The following is a 17,028-nucleotide window of genomic DNA, read 5'->3' on the forward strand; positions in this document are numbered from 1 at the left end:
CAATACGTGAACTCTTTTCTGGGTCATGGGCACAGCGTGCATTGTCATGTGTTCATGCAGCACCTTGCACGGCAGCGTGCAGCCCCTCTTCTCTTTGAGAAAAGCCCTTGGCATTTCCACCAGCAGGCGTGATGGAGATCAGCTTGTTTTCACTCTAGCTGAAGGCAAGCGTGCAGCCTGGTGGGTCTGGTACGTACCAAGATAGTTTTTAAAAAATTTTACTTAATACTTAAATTTTTAAATTTTAATTAGTAAAGGGCTGGGCTGAGAGCAGAAGCCGCTCGAGCGCTGTGTTGGAGACCACGGTGCTGCAGAGATGCGTGCCTGAGCAAACCTCCTTAGCCAGGCTGCAAGTAAAAAACCCACTACTCCTGGTATATGCAGGCAGACATCAGCCCGGACAAGTGACTCTCACACCTTCTGCACCCCATCACCAGCTACCTGGGAAACGGCTTTTAGCCAAATCGGTGAGTGTCGAAACATTGCAGGGTGTGAAGAAGCGGCTCAGCTTCTGCTCGGCGCTGTGCAGTCAAGAATGTAAATCCCATACCCCCGCTAGCTGCATGACATCTTTATTTTTATTGGCAAGAGAAGCAGTATACACAGCGACATTGCAGTCTCTTAGCTCGTTAAAAATATCTCAATAAATAAAACAAATAAGCAACATATACACTGGAACAGAAAATGAGAAAAAAAAAAAAGGGATGGGGTGAGCGTTAGCAAATCATGGAGCAATAAGGAAGAGGCGGTAGAGTGTGGAGGGCAGTCTGTAATCCAGGCTGTACTTGAAACAAATCATGCAGGGAGCTGGGGACACGGTGGGCTTTTTTTCTTTTTTTTTTTTCTTTTTTTTCTTTTTTTTCTGAGAGCCTTGGTCCAGTTTTGACATTACTGTACAAGAAATCAGGTTTTGAATTTTAAAAAATAGACAAAATAACCCCCCCCTCAAGAATACTGCTAAGGGGAAATAAAATCTGAACCCAAAGATTTCTCATAAATGTATTCCTGAATTAAGATTTTTTTTGAAAAAAAAAAAAATTAGAAATAAAACCAAACGCACAGACAAACAGACACAAAACCCAACAATAACAAACAATCAGGAATGTTGCTTCTCTTTTCTCTTTGGTCAGTTGGTTGGGGAGAGATGTTGCAAAGTTTCAGACCATTAGCTTTGGTGCTGTTTTCTGCTCAGTTTAAGTGCTCCACAAGAGTTCAGAGCGAGGGAGGTCAAGAGGGGTCTTTTGGACCAGTTTACTTGAGGTTGTTAAGGTTTCAGAAGCTACAGACTTGGATATATCCCAGTTCCACTTCAGTCTCAGACACTGGACAGTCTAGAGAGAAAGAAAAAAAATAAATAAATACACCAAATACAGGACATCTTTCTGAGATATGTTCCTTTGTACAATTCTAAGTCAAGGATATGGTTCCTGAACACCCGATCACCCCGGATGGGCTTTAGAAACCCCATCCGCAGTGACTCTCAGCTCCTCCTGCAAAATCAGACAAACCCTGCTGGAAATGAATACGTGTTCTTTCCATCCTGGGGTAATACATTTATGCAATATCTAAGCACATCCAAAACCAACAAAACAAGAAGTCAACCTAACCTTAACAATTCTTTTGACTTCTGGATGTATAGCCTAAGTTTTGAGTCTGGTAATATACAGCCTTTTTTGGCATCGTAGTGTGAAACGGAAAATCCAAAGGCAGGAACAAGGCATCCATCAAAAAGTTCATATGCTGACAGCAGCTTCTCCAGCCCTGACAAATGTTGTGCTAAATCCCTGTTTTCTGTGCGGTTCCTGGTGACCCAATCATGCATATCGTCTCTTTTCTGCCCCATTTATCGGAATGAGACAAGATGCAGCAACATGTCAGGGAGCCCCATTAACTTGCAGGGTTTGCTCTGATCTGGAGCAACCTGCTGCTGCTCATTTGTGGGCTGGTGGGACAAACTCTGTGACCCAGCAGCGCCCATGGGAGATCCTGTCTAACTTGGGGGAGGGACGGTTTTGTAGGCAAGATGCTGCTTCTGCCTTCAGAAAGCCACCTCAGCTCATATATCAAAAAGTAGATATAATTATTTCCTCCCACTAAGGAAAGCTTCCATTTAGCTTATTTCCTTTCCTTTCCTTCTCAAAGTTATTAATTATCTAATTACAACCACATTCTGCAGACGAGCTTGGGACTTGACAGGCTGCCCAGGACCACTTAGGAAAGCTTAACTGCTTGGTGTGTGCGAGTTGGCGGTGGTTTGTGTACATGCACATCTGACAGATGACAGGCTGGTCCTTTCCTAATGCTGGCATTGCCGCAGCCCTAGCCGGGGAAGGACCCAGGAAAGAAAGATAAAATATAGGGAGGAGGAAGATACTGTGGAAGAAATTTTCTGCTTGAGCCTGGGGCAAACTTTAAGCTTATTTTCTTTTTTTTTATTTTTTTTTAAATTTTCTCCAGCAAGTGATAGAGAATGCTCACCGCCAACCACGCAACAAATCACCGTGCCCTGCTCTTCTCTGAATCCATCTGCCATGTAAAACAAGGTGAAACCAAGTCGAAAGCAATACTGAGTTGATCCATTTCCACTGATTTTTCAAATCCCACCCAAGATGGGAGAGGTCAGCACAAAGCTGCTCTTAGAGCAAAGCCGGTGATTTGCAAGCCAACGCCTTTAACCCCGGGTGAAACACCCTGATCTGGCTGCTGCTGAACTGCGAGATCTCGTTTCCACTGGTCCTTTCTGGTTTCCAGCAGCTCTTTTGGCGCCAGCCACCTGGAAAAAATGGGAATTTCACAGCCGCTCAGTCCTAACAGGGTGTTCTGGCTTCCCTAGTAAGGCGAGATGAATGAGCACAGTGGATGGCGGTGCTGCCATGCCCCAGGGCTCTGGCATGGCTCTGCCAGGTTCCCTCTCCTGTTCCCAGGGCTTAACCCATGTTTTCCCACCCCACACAGGGCACCAGGACCTGGGTGACGGTGGGCAGACGTTTGTTCCTGCTGTTCAGCCATCGCTTCCCTAATGCCTGGTTACCGCCTCTGGCAGAAGCAGATAACCGGGTAGGCTATTTCCACTGCTATTTTCTTGATTATGCACTGCACATCAAAGCAGTCGACCTCAGCTGATGGAGCAACGTTATGACCCGATACAGAGGTCACCCAAAGGAAGCTGATAGACCTGGCTATGAAGGGGTTATTCTCCCCATCTTGACATGCACTTGTGTAACATTTTGCTGGTTGTTCTTACCACGTAGTCTATGTAAGACCAAAACAAAGGGTAAAACCCACTCATTCACAGACCCAATCTGTCAGCATGAGAGAAGGAAAGAAGTACACAAGATGAGAAACACCACTCTGGGACCTACTCCCTGCATTTCTTCTTCTCTGGGCCTTTGGGACGTTGGACACTGACTGCTTTTGAAAATCGGACTCCAAATAGCAACTTTGAGAACAGATGAATGGTAACAGGAGGAGGAGGGCATGTTGTATGAGGGACATGCTTTGGTGGTGAGACGTGTGGAAACGTTCCACTGCAGGCAGAGAAGTAATGAGATGTCTGCACCCAACCTCTTCCTTCTCAGTTCCCCCCTCCAGGTCACTCAAATAGAGGAGTACCACGCTAAAAACCTGATAGCATCCCATGTGGAGCTTAATAAGGTAAGAAGACCTCAGCGGCTTAGTTTCCTTAAAAAGGAGCTAGGTATATTGGAGAAATTGTACCCTGAATCTGGCTTGTGATCCTCACGTCACAAACCTAGCCCTTGCTCACTGTGCTTTGGGTCTTGCAGTGGGAGGGAGGATCAGCTCCTGGCTGAGGAAGGTGGCAAATACCCCAAAAATCTGCAAGGTGGTGTTTCCTCCTCTCCTCCCCAGTGCTGCCACACCACTGCAGCCAGAGCCTTCGTGGCGGCTGCCTCCTCCTGCCCCTCGTTTCTGGACAGCCCATCTGGAAGCGTCCCAGTTAAACCCAGTGCCATGCGCCTGGGCACCCAGCAGGGCTGGCTCTGATCTCCCGACTCCTCGTACACCAAAAGGAGAAGCGCCGCCCCCCTTGCCTTCAGGAGCTACAAACTGAGTCGCCAGATCCCTCCTGGCTCCGTCCCCCTGCTAAACTATAGAGAACTTTTCCGCAATGATTTTATGCTTTAATGGACCCTCCAAAGGTCAAGCTTGATGTTTATGATCCTTTAATCCCGGCAAGGCGTTCGTCACAGCCTGCCAAGGCACGCAGCTGGCGGCTGCTCCCGCGGCATTTCCAGCTCTGCTCCTGCGAGCCGGACCCGCAGAGGCTTCCGAACACAATCCCGCAGGAGTGGCTGCAGGTTCCCTGTGGCAGCTGGATGATGAGGTATGGATCTGTGGGACTTATTCTGAAAAGAAGCAGCCAAGCCTATAGCGAATGTCATGGGGAGGGGACGGTGTTGGTTCCTGGCACTAAGCTGGTGTGGTAGGACAGCAGGACTTTGTAGAGCTCAGTTTTAATCCCAGCTCACCACAGGTTTGCTATGTATTTGTTGTCTGTGCATGTGCCTTGGTTTCCCTGGTTGGGAAATTGCAGTACATCTGTTCCTCTCTTACAGGACGTGTGGGATTTAACCGACCAGTTCCCATAAGGCACTTTGTGATTCTCCAAGGTATAGCTGAAAGGCATAATACTATATTATAACAATGCATGATTGTAGTATCTGGACTGAGAGATGATATACCATGAAGCTCTCTGCTGACCATAGTTTCCAAACATTTCTCTCACCCTTGTAGCTTGTAACACAGAATATAGTTATCGTGCAGTTCTATATCACAGACCCAATACAGTTTCCACTGTACAGTGAATTGAGGGCTTGCTGCTCTACTCTTTCTTTGCTTTAGGAACATTTCCCAGCCCCATAAGGAGCATTCTCCAGCCCAAGAGTACAGCATGGAAACCACAAGAGCCAAGAGCTGCTGGCTTGATGTGAGGTGGCAGCAAGAACACAGCCCTGTTTGCAGGGCGTTTTGAAACAGGTCCCCAAAGTCCTTGCTTATATAGGATTAGGGTGGGGTTGTTTACGAAGGGATTGAAAACATTTCCATAATGTGACCAAGAGTGCAAATGAAATAGGAAATGCACCAAAACCAATCAAAGTTGGTTTTGGTTTGGTTTGTTGTTGTCGTTGGTTGGTTGGGGTTTTTCGTGTTGTTGTGGGGGTTTGTTTGTTTGGGGGTTTTTTGTTTGTTTGTGTTTCTTTTAAGGATGCTTTTTCAACTTATTTAAAAGTTGGGAATGTAAAAAAAAAATGCTTCTGTGCTCAGTGCCCAGCCTCTCTCCCTCCATGCAGGCTTCAGCCAGCCAAAATCCCTGCCGGGAAGGTGCCAGCCCACCTTCTTGCCTTGTGTTTGGGGCTGGGGTCAGGCAGTGAGCAGGGGGATGAGGGGTGCAAGCAGCAGCACAGTGCAGCACACACCAGCTGCTTGCCCCACACCACCTGGTCCTGATTTTGGCAGCCACTGAGAAGTTTATAAACTGTTTCCTCCCCACATCCTCTTCAGTTTGGGGAAGTAAAAACCTGCACGGGCGAACGTTGCCTTTGGGCACCTCCAGAGTGGATGCACTTTCTGACTGAGCATCGTTGCAGAAAGGAGTTTCAATTGCAATAACAAATTTCTTGTAAGTGACACCAGCGGGCACACTCCTCACCCACTCTGTGTGCAGCTGCCCCCGCGGTCCTGGCCAGCTTCCCCATTGGTCAGCATTGTCCCAGCATCTCTGCTGCCTTTGGCACTGTCCCCACCACTGTGTTTTGCCTTCTTTGAAGTCTGCCTCCTCAGACTGTGCCTGCTCTTTAAGCATCCCCGCAGCATTCATTTAAATGGGATGTTTACTTCAAAGGCTGCTTTTTTGCAGGCTGTGGAGGTTTGGAGCGGGGAGCAGGGCTGCTGCAAGGCAGGCTGGAGAGCAGTGGGGCTGCCTAGGGTGAAGAGGTAGGATGCAAGCAGAGCAGGCAGCATTGCTGGGCATGAGTGGCAAAAGAGCTCTGCAACCTTCCTCCCCGGGAAACAAACCTGCACCAAGGAAACAAATGTTAAACCAGCCCATTTCTCCACTGCCACCATCATCCTTCCAAACTCATCCTTCCAAACTCCTCCTTCCAAAGTAAGAATAACCAGAAAGGATTAATATAGGGAAACATACAACAAAAGCCTACTCCGGCTGTCACTGGTCCTCGTCTAAGCTGTTAATTAATGTTTTATTATTTAGGTGCTGCACAATAGCTGGTAAGAAGTTACAGTCATCTTACAGGGTGAACGGGGAAGGAGAAGTCCCCTGTCGAGTTGGATCTGCTTGGAGATAGCGCCTAAGCAGGACAGAGCAGAGCAAGCATGTCAGGCAGTGACCTCTCTGGTTGTTACCCAGGTATGTACATTCTGGAGACCCTCTATATATTTATGGAGACGAGGAAAACGTGACGTAGATGAGTTATTCTGGAATAGTCCAACCACCCGGTTCAAGCAACGCTGGGTTACAACACAAAAGGGGATGCTCCTGATTTAGAAAATCCATTAAATGTTTCAGTTGGCAGTAAGTCGCAGCTGCCCTTAATATTTTTTCAAAATAAATAAATGCGGCTAGTTTGGTTATTGCATTATGTCATACCCCCGGTACGCCTGCCCGCCGCATCAGCGCTGCATGTGTCCTGCCCTGTAGGCACGGGGATGGGGAAAAACAACAGCGAACAATGCAAAATGTGACTTGGGGGTGCACGTGTCAGCCCCCGTGCCTTGGAGAGAAAAGGTCAGCATGGGCTGGCGTGAATATCAAAATGCCAAAGCAAGCAGCACCAGAAATTGGGTTGTTCTTTTTTAGATTAGTGACTGCCAAGCTGGAGGGGAGGACAAGTCGCAGCGCCTTGACTCTCAAGCCAGAAAGTCTGAATTTGAATTATTTCTGGCCACAAGAAGCCTGTCTCACCTGGCTACCAGGACAGTGAGCTGGATGTGGCCCATGGCAGTTGACCTGGGCTCCTAAGAGCATCCGTGATCCCCTCTCTCTCAACACCTATGGCCCAACTCAATCTCAGATTTCACTGCCATTAAGACCGATATGGCAGCTTGAAGTCTGAGATACTCAGGAGGATCTTACTGGGGGCACAGAAATCACCCAGCCTGGCAGGGGTTGTCATCATTATGGGCAGGTTTCCTTGACGAGGTGCTTTGGGCTTATGTGCTCACCAATTCACCCCTTAACCTTGCTTATTCCTGGGTATGGTCAACAAGGGACCATCGCTCCCAACTGCCCTCGGAACGACTGCTTTAAAAAAAAAGCATATGGCAAGTATCAGTCTTAATATCCATGGCCAGGTTTATAAGGTTTGCCTTCCAGCATCCCGTGTTTTTTAATCTGCTCGTAACTTTCTGAAATTTATGCTGCTTGAGCTGAAAATTTTCCATGCCCAACAGTAATTCCTCTTTCTCGTTGTTGTTTTTGTTTGCTGGAGCCTAGGCAAAAAAACGGTCCAGCTGTTTCGGGGCACAAGGAGAGTGGAAAACAGACACATGCCAGAATGCTGAAGGCTTTCCCGTGACTGTGTGTTGGAGGCTGGGACGGCAGCGGGTGGAAAGCTGAAAGGCAGCACGTAAATCGCCCGGCTTGCAAAGCAGTGTCACACCTGGACCTGGAGGTGTTTTGAGGAGCCTCCCAAAACCACCTTCCAACTATGCACGGGCTGAGTGTTTCTGCGAGCCGTGTGAGGTAGAACTAAGGCAGGAACAACGGGGAGTTAATATTTTGGCTCGGCTTTTGTCACAGCACCGTTTAACTTCCAGCCACCATGAAGCAGCTGAGATGTGCCGGGGTGGAGGTGAGGTGGTGGCTGCCACGAGCTGGCTTGGAGCTGGATTCATGACCAGCACATTGGGATGTACACAGGAAAACCAAGTATTTGCTACCTGGATGAGGTGAGATGTGTTCCCAGCTGAGCGCCTGGCCGAACTTTAACAAACCAGCACAGCTCCTCGACCCTGCGACGTGGGATGCCTCTTGCATGAAGAAGCACCCGGTGTCATGTAGCCAGCTGAAGTTAAGCTATGCCCAAGCACAGGCTGTGCGTGCAGCCTTGCCTCTCTCCTGCCATGCCCACAAACACCCTGAGCCCTCCTAAGAAGGATCCTCTTCACCCAATGCTGTCCTCCCCCTGCCTGCTTCACCCCGAAACAATAGCAATTGCTCCATAGCTGAAGGCAGCCCCAAGTGTTTCTAGAGTTTCTAGATAAGCATTTCCTCTGCCAGTCAAAACGGGGTGTCAGAAAGTGATGTCAGAGTGGCACCAGAGGAATTTTCATAGGTTTTTCTATTTTGGAATTCCTGTGCTGAAATTTGCGCAGATAACTTTTATCAAGAAGGCTAAAACCTAAATCAAAACACATGGAAAATTTCAGCTGAATTCGTCAAATCTATAGGTGGGCTTATGAAAACACGAATCTCTGTTTTGTTTAAGGATGGGAAAACTCTAACTGCACATGTTGCATTCGTGTTTATGTGTAGTTGAATACACGATCAAATATTTTTATAACAAAGTCAAAAGAAGAAGAGATATGCTGTTATACATACAGCACACATAAAGCTACACTGGCTGCAGGCATTGGCAGCAATATTCTCAAATTATCTTATGCAGTTGTCAGCTGTCACCAGAGCCAGAATGGACAGTAGCATATATTTGAAATTTAAAACATTTTTGTGATTTGGACGATGCAAAAAAATGCAACTGTTCAGGAAAAATACCATATTGCTTATCAGCAGGAGAACCTTTGTGAGCAGGTGTGCCATGGTCCCTGGGGATTCCCAGGTGCAACGCAAGGGGCTTTCTGAATGCAACCAGGGGCGAGCAGCAGAGGTGAGGTACAAAGGGGAAACTGAGGCACGAAGGAACCGTGCTGGTGACTGGTTAGAATAGCAGAAATCCCCTCATTTTTAGGGTGTTTCCCACCACGGAAGGCTGAAAAGATGGGGATGGGGAATAAATTCCCATCCTCGGGGTTGCTTTCTGCCATTTAGAGCATGCTGGTCCCTGTGGCCGCAGCACAGACCCCTCTGTGGGCTGGGAAAGGAGAGAGCCCAAATGTGCGGCCGCCCCTCAAGCAATGGAAAAGGCAGCAGGGCCGGTCTGCAAGGCTTCAGAAGGGAGGAAGCAGCAGAGAAAGGAATTCAGATAATTGTGTACATGCGCGGGGGGAGAGAGGGCCAAAATCAGATCTAATGCTGCGGGTACGGACAGACTGAAACCAGATACCCTGGCTTGTGTTTTTCTGCCTTTGCTGGTATGAACCCTTATCAACCATCCGCTCTTGAAGTCTCCCAGATGAAGGAAAGCCACAATTATGTGCATCTTACAGCTGGGAAACCTTTTAAAAACATATCCCTCACAGTTGTTCATTCCTGAGCCGCAGGCCCCCCCTCTCTATCACCAAATGTACCCCTTGCCATCTAAAGGAAAGCCTCTAATCTAATTTACCCCAGGCTTTTCAGAACTTGGAGGATTTATCTACCCGTGGCTGGTCCAAGGGAAAATATACTCCCTGCATCCGGCAGCTCCCCAGTTTGTTATCGGGAGCACAACTAGATGCTTGATGGGGATGTAGCATAAGAAAAAGGAGATTTAAGCCTTTTCTCCTTCCTCCAAGCCTGTTTCTGTCTCCCCAGCACTACCGAGAAAGGTCGACGGCTTGTTTACACCACACTGTCTGGGAAAAACTGCGGTGACGAAAGATCCTATAAAGATAAGGCCAAAAAAAGGAAACAAATGGGAGAGCCCGTGGCCCTGGACCCTCTTGCCCGTGTCTCGTCCTGGCCAGCTGAGCGGCACCCACCAGCAAAAACTGTTCCTCACCCACAGCTGAAATAAATCCAGGACACTTGTCAGTGCTCATCTCATAAATAACTACCCACAGAAGAGAGAAGTGGACTGATTCCATTTTTTTTTCAAAATAAATCCAATGTTGGCAAGCAGCCAGTATTGATTGATATGACTGAATAATCTTGGTTTAAATCCTTTTCTTTTTCCTCTGTTGCAGAAAGGCTTGTTTGTGCTCATGGCCACCCATCTAAATAGATATTATCTATGCAGTGCATGTTAAGGTCTGCTGTCCTTGAAGAGCTGCCAGACCTGTGAGGTGCTTCAGTCCAGTTTAACACTGCTGCAATGTATTTGTCACTGTTTATTTATTCCTTTTCAGCAGATGTCTTTTTAATACAAAAATTAGAAAACTGACATTTTAGAAGTGCATGAGAGAACATTTGCTTGCATGCATCCAGTGCAGGTGACACTGCTATGTTTACCAGAATGGCCTGCATTTAAAACTGCTTTATTAGTATGTAATATATGGGTTTATCTGTTAATATAATTATCAGCAGTTAGTTTAATGCTTTTGACTGCCACATGCTTGTCTAATTTGATATCTATCATGCAGCTGGCCTTCTTGCACCCAGCTCTTATTTAAAAGTGGAAAATGAGCTTCGGGAAAGAATGGGATTCTTCCAGCTTCAGGTGTCCCTCCGCAAGGCTAAACTACCTGGAGCAAAAGAGGTGCCTCTGGTACCAGAGGAGGCTGCGACCCTCACAAAAATGTTTGACATTTCTACACGCTCTCATCTTGATTTTTCATTCATTCCTGGTAACCAAGCTGTGGGGCTTTCCGTGGGGCTTCAGTTCCTTTCCATTCGAGAAGAGAGAGATGCTCACCAAAGAGAGGAGCTGAAGGTCTGGTGCATCCCCATCCTGGACCTGCGAGCTCAGATCTCCTCTGAGAAGCCAGCTCTGCCCCAGCGCAAACTGGCACAGCCCACCCGTGCCCATCAACATGAGAAAGCTGAGGTGGCCTCCCTCATACCCAGAAACCTGCGGGCTCAACCACTTCCCATGGAAAAACTTGCCCCGAAACACCCGGAGAAAGCCACTTCTTTGGCGTTTGGGCTTGTGGCTGATTGCTCTAGCCCAGATGAAATCAGTCACCTGGGGCTGGCCTCACCATAGGGAGGAGAAGTGAGAGCTCTGCAAAGGAAGCATTTTGCTGCTGGGACGCTCAGGGTTTCTGTGTTATGTCCTGCCGCTCCGCAGCAACCTCCGGGCGGTTAGTCATGTTTGCTCCAAGGTGCTGTGTCCCTCCCTCACCAGAAAATCAAAGCAAAAAAAAAGAAAAAAAAATAAAAGCTTTAAACAGGAAGGAGCCCCCCCCCCAAAGGACCGTTTTCCCCAGCCCTGTACTCCTCCACAGCCCGAGCATCGGCCTCTGCGGGGCAGTGGGGTTCGTCGCAGCTGGAGGAGGAGGAAGGTTTGTGGGAGCCCCTTGTTAAAATCTTGGCAGCACATCACTGAACGCGGGGCTAGAAATTGCCGAGAGGCGGAAGCTGCTAATGAGCGGTTGGAGCAGGAAAAAGCAGAGCTGCTTCGAGGTTTGAAAGGGCCGTCTAAACTCTGTCCTTGGCTCTGCCCAGCTGCCTCGTGGGTGGCTCAGAAGAACAAGCTCTGGGGGATACCACCAGCATCTCCTGACCCATGGAAGGGCAAGTGGCCAGGGAAAGGTAGCAGCAGGGTGCAAAGAAGGACAGGAGGGAGCTGGCCACCCTCCCAGCTAATGGAGCAGCCAAGAAAGCCCATTACTGTCCCTTGGTCTCATCTCCCTTCTGCAGAGGCACTCACACAAGAGCCTGACTTTGCACAAGAGAAGTATGGAATAAAGGAGCAGGGACGGGGAAAAAAGGCAGGGAATGAGATGTTCTTCTTGGACAGCTCAAGTGATCTCTATGGGGCTGGGGAGGAGAGCTAGCACAGACGCACACGTGTCCCGGGAGCGTCGCTCTGAAGCTGATGAGGCTCGTGCCAAGGATGAAGGGCAGTCATTTCACATCTTCCTCTGCCTCATGAGTCCCCCATCCTCTGGACATCTCAGAGACCAATACAAGCTCCAGCTGACAGACCACAAGCAATTCTGGGCAGGCATTTGGTTCTCCCTGCCTGAAATGCACACCCGCTGTGCACTCGGGCCAGCCAAAGCAATATGTTATGTAGAAATCAGGTAAGGAGGGAAAAGTTGTTATGGGTGGGCTGTACACTTCTACTGAGATGCTCACAGCAAAGGCCATGTGCAAATTTTACCCTGCACAAACACGGCTTGCAAGCTAAGGCTTAATTTATTTTAGGAGAGAGTTGCATGACCTGTTGTTACGGCTTATTGACTTATGCCATCAGCTGGGCCACAATGACTGACTGTATATCTGCACTAAGCTGTTAGCAAATTAAAATCTATTGGTGTGTGTTCCTGTAGGCTGATTGAGACTATCTGGGAGGAAAATATCAGTAGGAATGTGGTTGTCTTCCTCTTGGAAATATGTGAAGACGGTGGCTTTGGGCAGCTGAGGGCTGCACGCAGCATGGTGCGCAGCATGCTCTGACAATGCTGGCAGTCAGCGTGAAATGTGTCTCTGGTCCCTGTCCATCTCTACAGGGATAAACACAACTGAGATATGAAATAGGCTGTAAAAACACCTTTCTGCCTCCACCCCATCTGAGAACAGCGAAGAGTATTGGAACAGCGAAGAGTATTGGATGAAGGGAAACCTTTTCTCCTCCCAGCTGCGCTCCAGCCAAAATAATACAAATTATAGGAAAAACACCTTCTCTAAAAATAAACACATACATCTGCAGCTTTATTCTTTTTCCAGGGGAACTCCTTTGGTCTGGCCTGCTCAGCCAGCAGTTTCCCTGCTCTCCTTATTTTTCTTGTGTGCAGCAAATATTCAGCTGCAGTTTGCAAACCTCAGGAGTGGCAGCATCTCTGCGGGAAGCATCGTTCTCTGGCTCCAGGACTGGGACTGAGCACTGGTAGGTCCTACCCCATGGATGAGACCTTTCTCACCCATTTCCCCACTTCACCTGTCCCTGCCCTGTTCAGATTATGTACTTTGGGAGCAAGTCTTGCTGCGTCCATACACAGCTGAGCACAAGGAGGAAGAGCCTCCGCTTTTTCTCATCAGTGCAGCACAAAGACGCCATAATAACGTTGACTCCAAAGAGTAAATCAGCAAGTGGATGATAGCAGCCATCTGTTATGACTGACTCAACTGGCATGGATTAATGCCAGTGGAATTCATAACAACAACAAAATACCTGCTTTAAAAGCATATATGGTTTAAACTCTTTACTTAAAAAACAAAACAAAACCCAACCAAACAAAAACCAACCAAACCAACCCCAAACCCCAACAACGTGGGGCCACCCACTAAAAATCAGAGACAGTTTGCAGAAAATCGATGGCATTTCGGGGGCTTCTGTGAACAATCCACAGGACAGGTACGATTGCCTTACGAACTCGAGGTGCTTTTTAATGTTCGATACAGTCACTGACAAATAGCAGCTGAAACGCCTATAGGCCAGATGTGCACAGCTGTACGTGTGCTGCTGATGATCAATCTTCAGATTACATCACGCTCCAGATGCCTGACTTCAGAAACGCTTGGAAGGCAGAGCTGAAGTGAGCGAACAGCGAGCTCAGGTGTTTCTTTCTTTCTGACAGCGATGTCGTGCCTCCTCTGCACGCAACGCCGAGTCCTTTTATTGTCACCTTGACCTGCGCGATGCAACCTCAAGGCAAAAGAGGGGAAACTTCAGCCATTTGGGGAGACACATTGGCATCCTATAGCCAGGAATAATGCCTCTGCATGAGTAACGTGCTGGGGATATGGGCTACATACCATCCATCCTGCATTTCTACTGCCTGAGATCAAAAAAACCATCACCACCTGCATTTGAATCGGTTTATTCTGGCGTTGCTGCACACTGCAACACACGGGCACAGCTTCACCGTCTCTCTACAGGCACACGTGTGTCTGTGCATATGTAAAGCAACTTCTGTGAAAGTCAAGAGATTTTAATTTGTGGTGGATTCGTTCCCGGCTAGAAGTAGGGCACTTGTGCCTCTAACACTGGGAAGCAAAACTTTGCCTGCCATTACAGAGACTTGGACGTGATTGCTGAAAAAGAGACCCTGATTTCCTTTTTGCATTTGGAGCGGGGAAGATTTCCCTTTGCCGTATGAAGCTGTGTTTGCCCTTCAAAACTGGCAAACAGATGCTGGGGCAGATTCCCCGAAGCTCTGGGGATACAATCCTCAGTTTTTTTACACTTACGGATCTTTACAGAGCATTACAAAAAGCCCTTAATGCGAAGAAGCACGATTCCCTTGTTTCCTTGCCCAGATTGCTGAATGTCACCGCGTTTGGGTTTTGGCAGAGCCAGGACTCACATCCCGGGTAACATTCCCAGACGCTTGCAGAAGAAAGGGTGCTACTTTGTCATCTCCCCTGAGCATGAGAAAGTGTTTGAAGAATGTGCCCTCACCCACCGCACCCTGGTCCCGTAAGTCAGCAATTGCAATTTCTCAGTCCCAGCCCGGCGGTGTTTCCCAAGGCGGCAGGTGCAGTTTTTTGATAACCACCCAAACTCCGAGTTACGGCCGCGATTCAGTCTGTGTGTTACTAACCTCCCAGGACTTTCCGAGGGGATTGTACCAGGCCAGGTCTCCATCTGGGATTAATCAACACAGCTTCATTGAAGTCAAGGGGCCAAATTCTCACTTGGAATAAACCGGCTTAACTCCACTGCAGTCAATAAAGCTACTCTGATCTTTTTTTTTATGGCAAGAATAGTCCAACTCTTTAAAATATGCTGGGTTACAGAGTGTTGCCCTCATGAAGAGCGAGTTATGTTTTTACACGCCAAACAATCCTGTGGGGGTAAGAAGTACTTGGCATCAAGAAAGGCAGTCTGGCGTGTACCCGTGCTGTAAACCACGCTGCGCTTTAGAGAAAGCCACCGGCTGATGTGCAAGGCTGGGGAGGGCACATCTTGGGACAGGAGTCCTGCCCCCCCACCACAGCAGCTACATTCACCTTTTGGGCACACCGTACACGGCTGATGCCAACACTGTGCTTCTGGGATCAGTGACTTTAAATAGGTGTGCTGGTAGACCCCAGCTTGTTTGCATTAGGTATTTGATAGTGCCGTAAGGCTCTTTCTCTCTGTCTTCCACAGCCTGACAGCTGCGTTAACATGGACACGAGCTCTCCTGTGTCCTGCATCTCTCCTGGGCCTCTTCTTCCAAACTTTGCTGCAAGTATCACACCGTACAACCCTTTCCATAAACTTTGCAGCTTCTGCCTTCCATGCGGGTGGCATTGCCCGTGCTTAAAACCGGCCCTCCAGATTCCAGCCCGAGCCCTTTCACTCAGCTGCTGCTCTTTAGCTTAATGAGCCTCTTCCTCCCCCGCCTCGGTGTTTATAAGCAGCCCTGCCCCCCCCCCCGCTTCTCTCCTATCTCCTTGCCAGCTGCTTTTCCAGGCTGGCTCTGCTGCCGGAGGGTGCCCAGCACAACTTTACCTCAGATGTCCTTTGCAGGACAAGTGGCAGAAGGTAAGGTTTTGGAGTCTGCAGGCTGTTGGTTTATTTTTTTGTTTGTTTGTTTGAATACGCCGTGTTTCACCATGGTCTTGTTTGCTTTGCTTCGAACCTGTCGGCTGGCTGATTGAACAAATCCTTGAACGTCTGTGGTGTTTTTCAGCTCTGCTTGTGCACCTCGGGCTGTGGTAGCTGCTGGAGGGGCTCCTAGTTAAGGCAATGGCTGGGCAATATCACAGCAGCTGAGGGTCTCCCTAGAGACTGGTCACAGGTGACACATTTTATCTCTAGTTTTGTGGTTTCTGATGTTGCTATTCTCCTTAGGAAGTGCGGTCTCCTGAGGAGATAACAGTAACCCGCTGGTCCCTGTCTGAGCAACTGTGAATCACTTTTTTTTTTTTTCTTTTTTCAAGACTTGTAAGGCTAGCATCATGGCTCACAGCTGGGCTGGAGCCTGGCAGGCTGTGTTACAGGCTTTCCTGAAACTGTTGCGTGGTGATGCTGGGTTAGTGGGAAGCGGGAGAGGGACAGATGCTGCTCGTGACCTCTGTAGCAACACATTTGGAGCTGGGATGCTGCCCAGAGCTGCTCAACCCCCTGCTCTGCTCCAGGAGTCTGCACATGCGTAAACTAGTGTCCTCAGGCTTTCAGTTTCCTCCCCAATCAGTGACAAGTAATTATTTAGATATTGATATATATTTTTTTAACATGCATCTTCTGGTAGTGGACACCAAAGGTGGTGCGATTTGCTTGCTGTCTACGAACTTTCTATGTTGTTGCTTTATGCTGTGTTGCTGTTTTCTGCCTCTTCCCTGTAAATAAGCTATCCACTTAGAGCTCTCATGTCAGTTTTTCATCAGGCTTCTGCAGTTTATGGCCTCACAAGAGGTAAAACAAAGTTGATTGCTCCTTTCCTGCTGTTTTTCAAAGGGGAACAAACAGTCTCACTCCAGCAAGCTCAAACTCCAGGAGGAAGAAACGTGCAAAGATGAAATCTCTCTGCTAAAGGAGGAAAAAAAGTCAGTGTGTCCTTAGCTTGTCTCTATTTAGTGAAGTATTTAATCACATGCCTAATGTCTAAATGTGTGCCGTTAGCCATGCCGACTTAAGTGTGATTTAGCACCTGCACTAAGGATGTGCCATGTGCTCTGCTGAATCACAACAAGACTGGCAAATGACTACCAAGAACTTGAACTGCATACGGCATGCACACAGAAGCCCAGAAAAAGCTCTGGAAAATTGGTTTGCATGGTCTTTTCCAGTCTGTTGCTCTGCAAAAGACAGATGTATGTTTTCTTGCCTCCAGTTTTCAGGGGTTTTTTTGGATTTGGTGATTAAACGAATGGGTTAAGTCAACATTTTCAGCCAAATTACTGTGTGGATGACTCAGCTCAAGGCCAGCTGGCTGGTCTTGTTTAGGTTTGCCAGCTGCAAGCTGGACTTGCTTGAACCTTTGAGTCTGAACTCCACTGGGTTCCCACTGAGCTAATAACCTGTATTATTGCAATACCGACACAATCTCCTTTCGGGGAGGGGGAGGAGGAAGAGGAGCTCTCTGCATCTGTTCAAAACAAAGACTTTGTGTTTTGGCTTTGGCAATGCTGTTCCT

The 17,028-nt window shown here is 48.1% G+C and overlaps 1 protein-coding gene across 1 annotated transcript in view; it reads right to left on the bottom strand.

Moving 5' to 3' along the window:
• Positions 1–623: 623 nt before the first annotated feature.
• TWIST2 (twist family bHLH transcription factor 2) overlaps positions 624–17,028 on the bottom strand; it is a 36,861-nt gene continuing 20,456 nt past the window's right edge. The window contains exon 2 of the mRNA XM_065638043.1: positions 624–1,331. The gene's annotated coding sequence lies outside the window, so the exon portion shown is untranslated. The remainder of the gene's footprint in view (positions 1,332–17,028) is intronic.

The sequence above is a fragment of the Caloenas nicobarica genome, chromosome 6, assembly GCF_036013445.1.
Source record: "Caloenas nicobarica isolate bCalNic1 chromosome 6, bCalNic1.hap1, whole genome shotgun sequence".
In the NCBI taxonomy this organism is placed as follows: domain Eukaryota; kingdom Metazoa; phylum Chordata; class Aves; order Columbiformes; family Columbidae; genus Caloenas; species Caloenas nicobarica.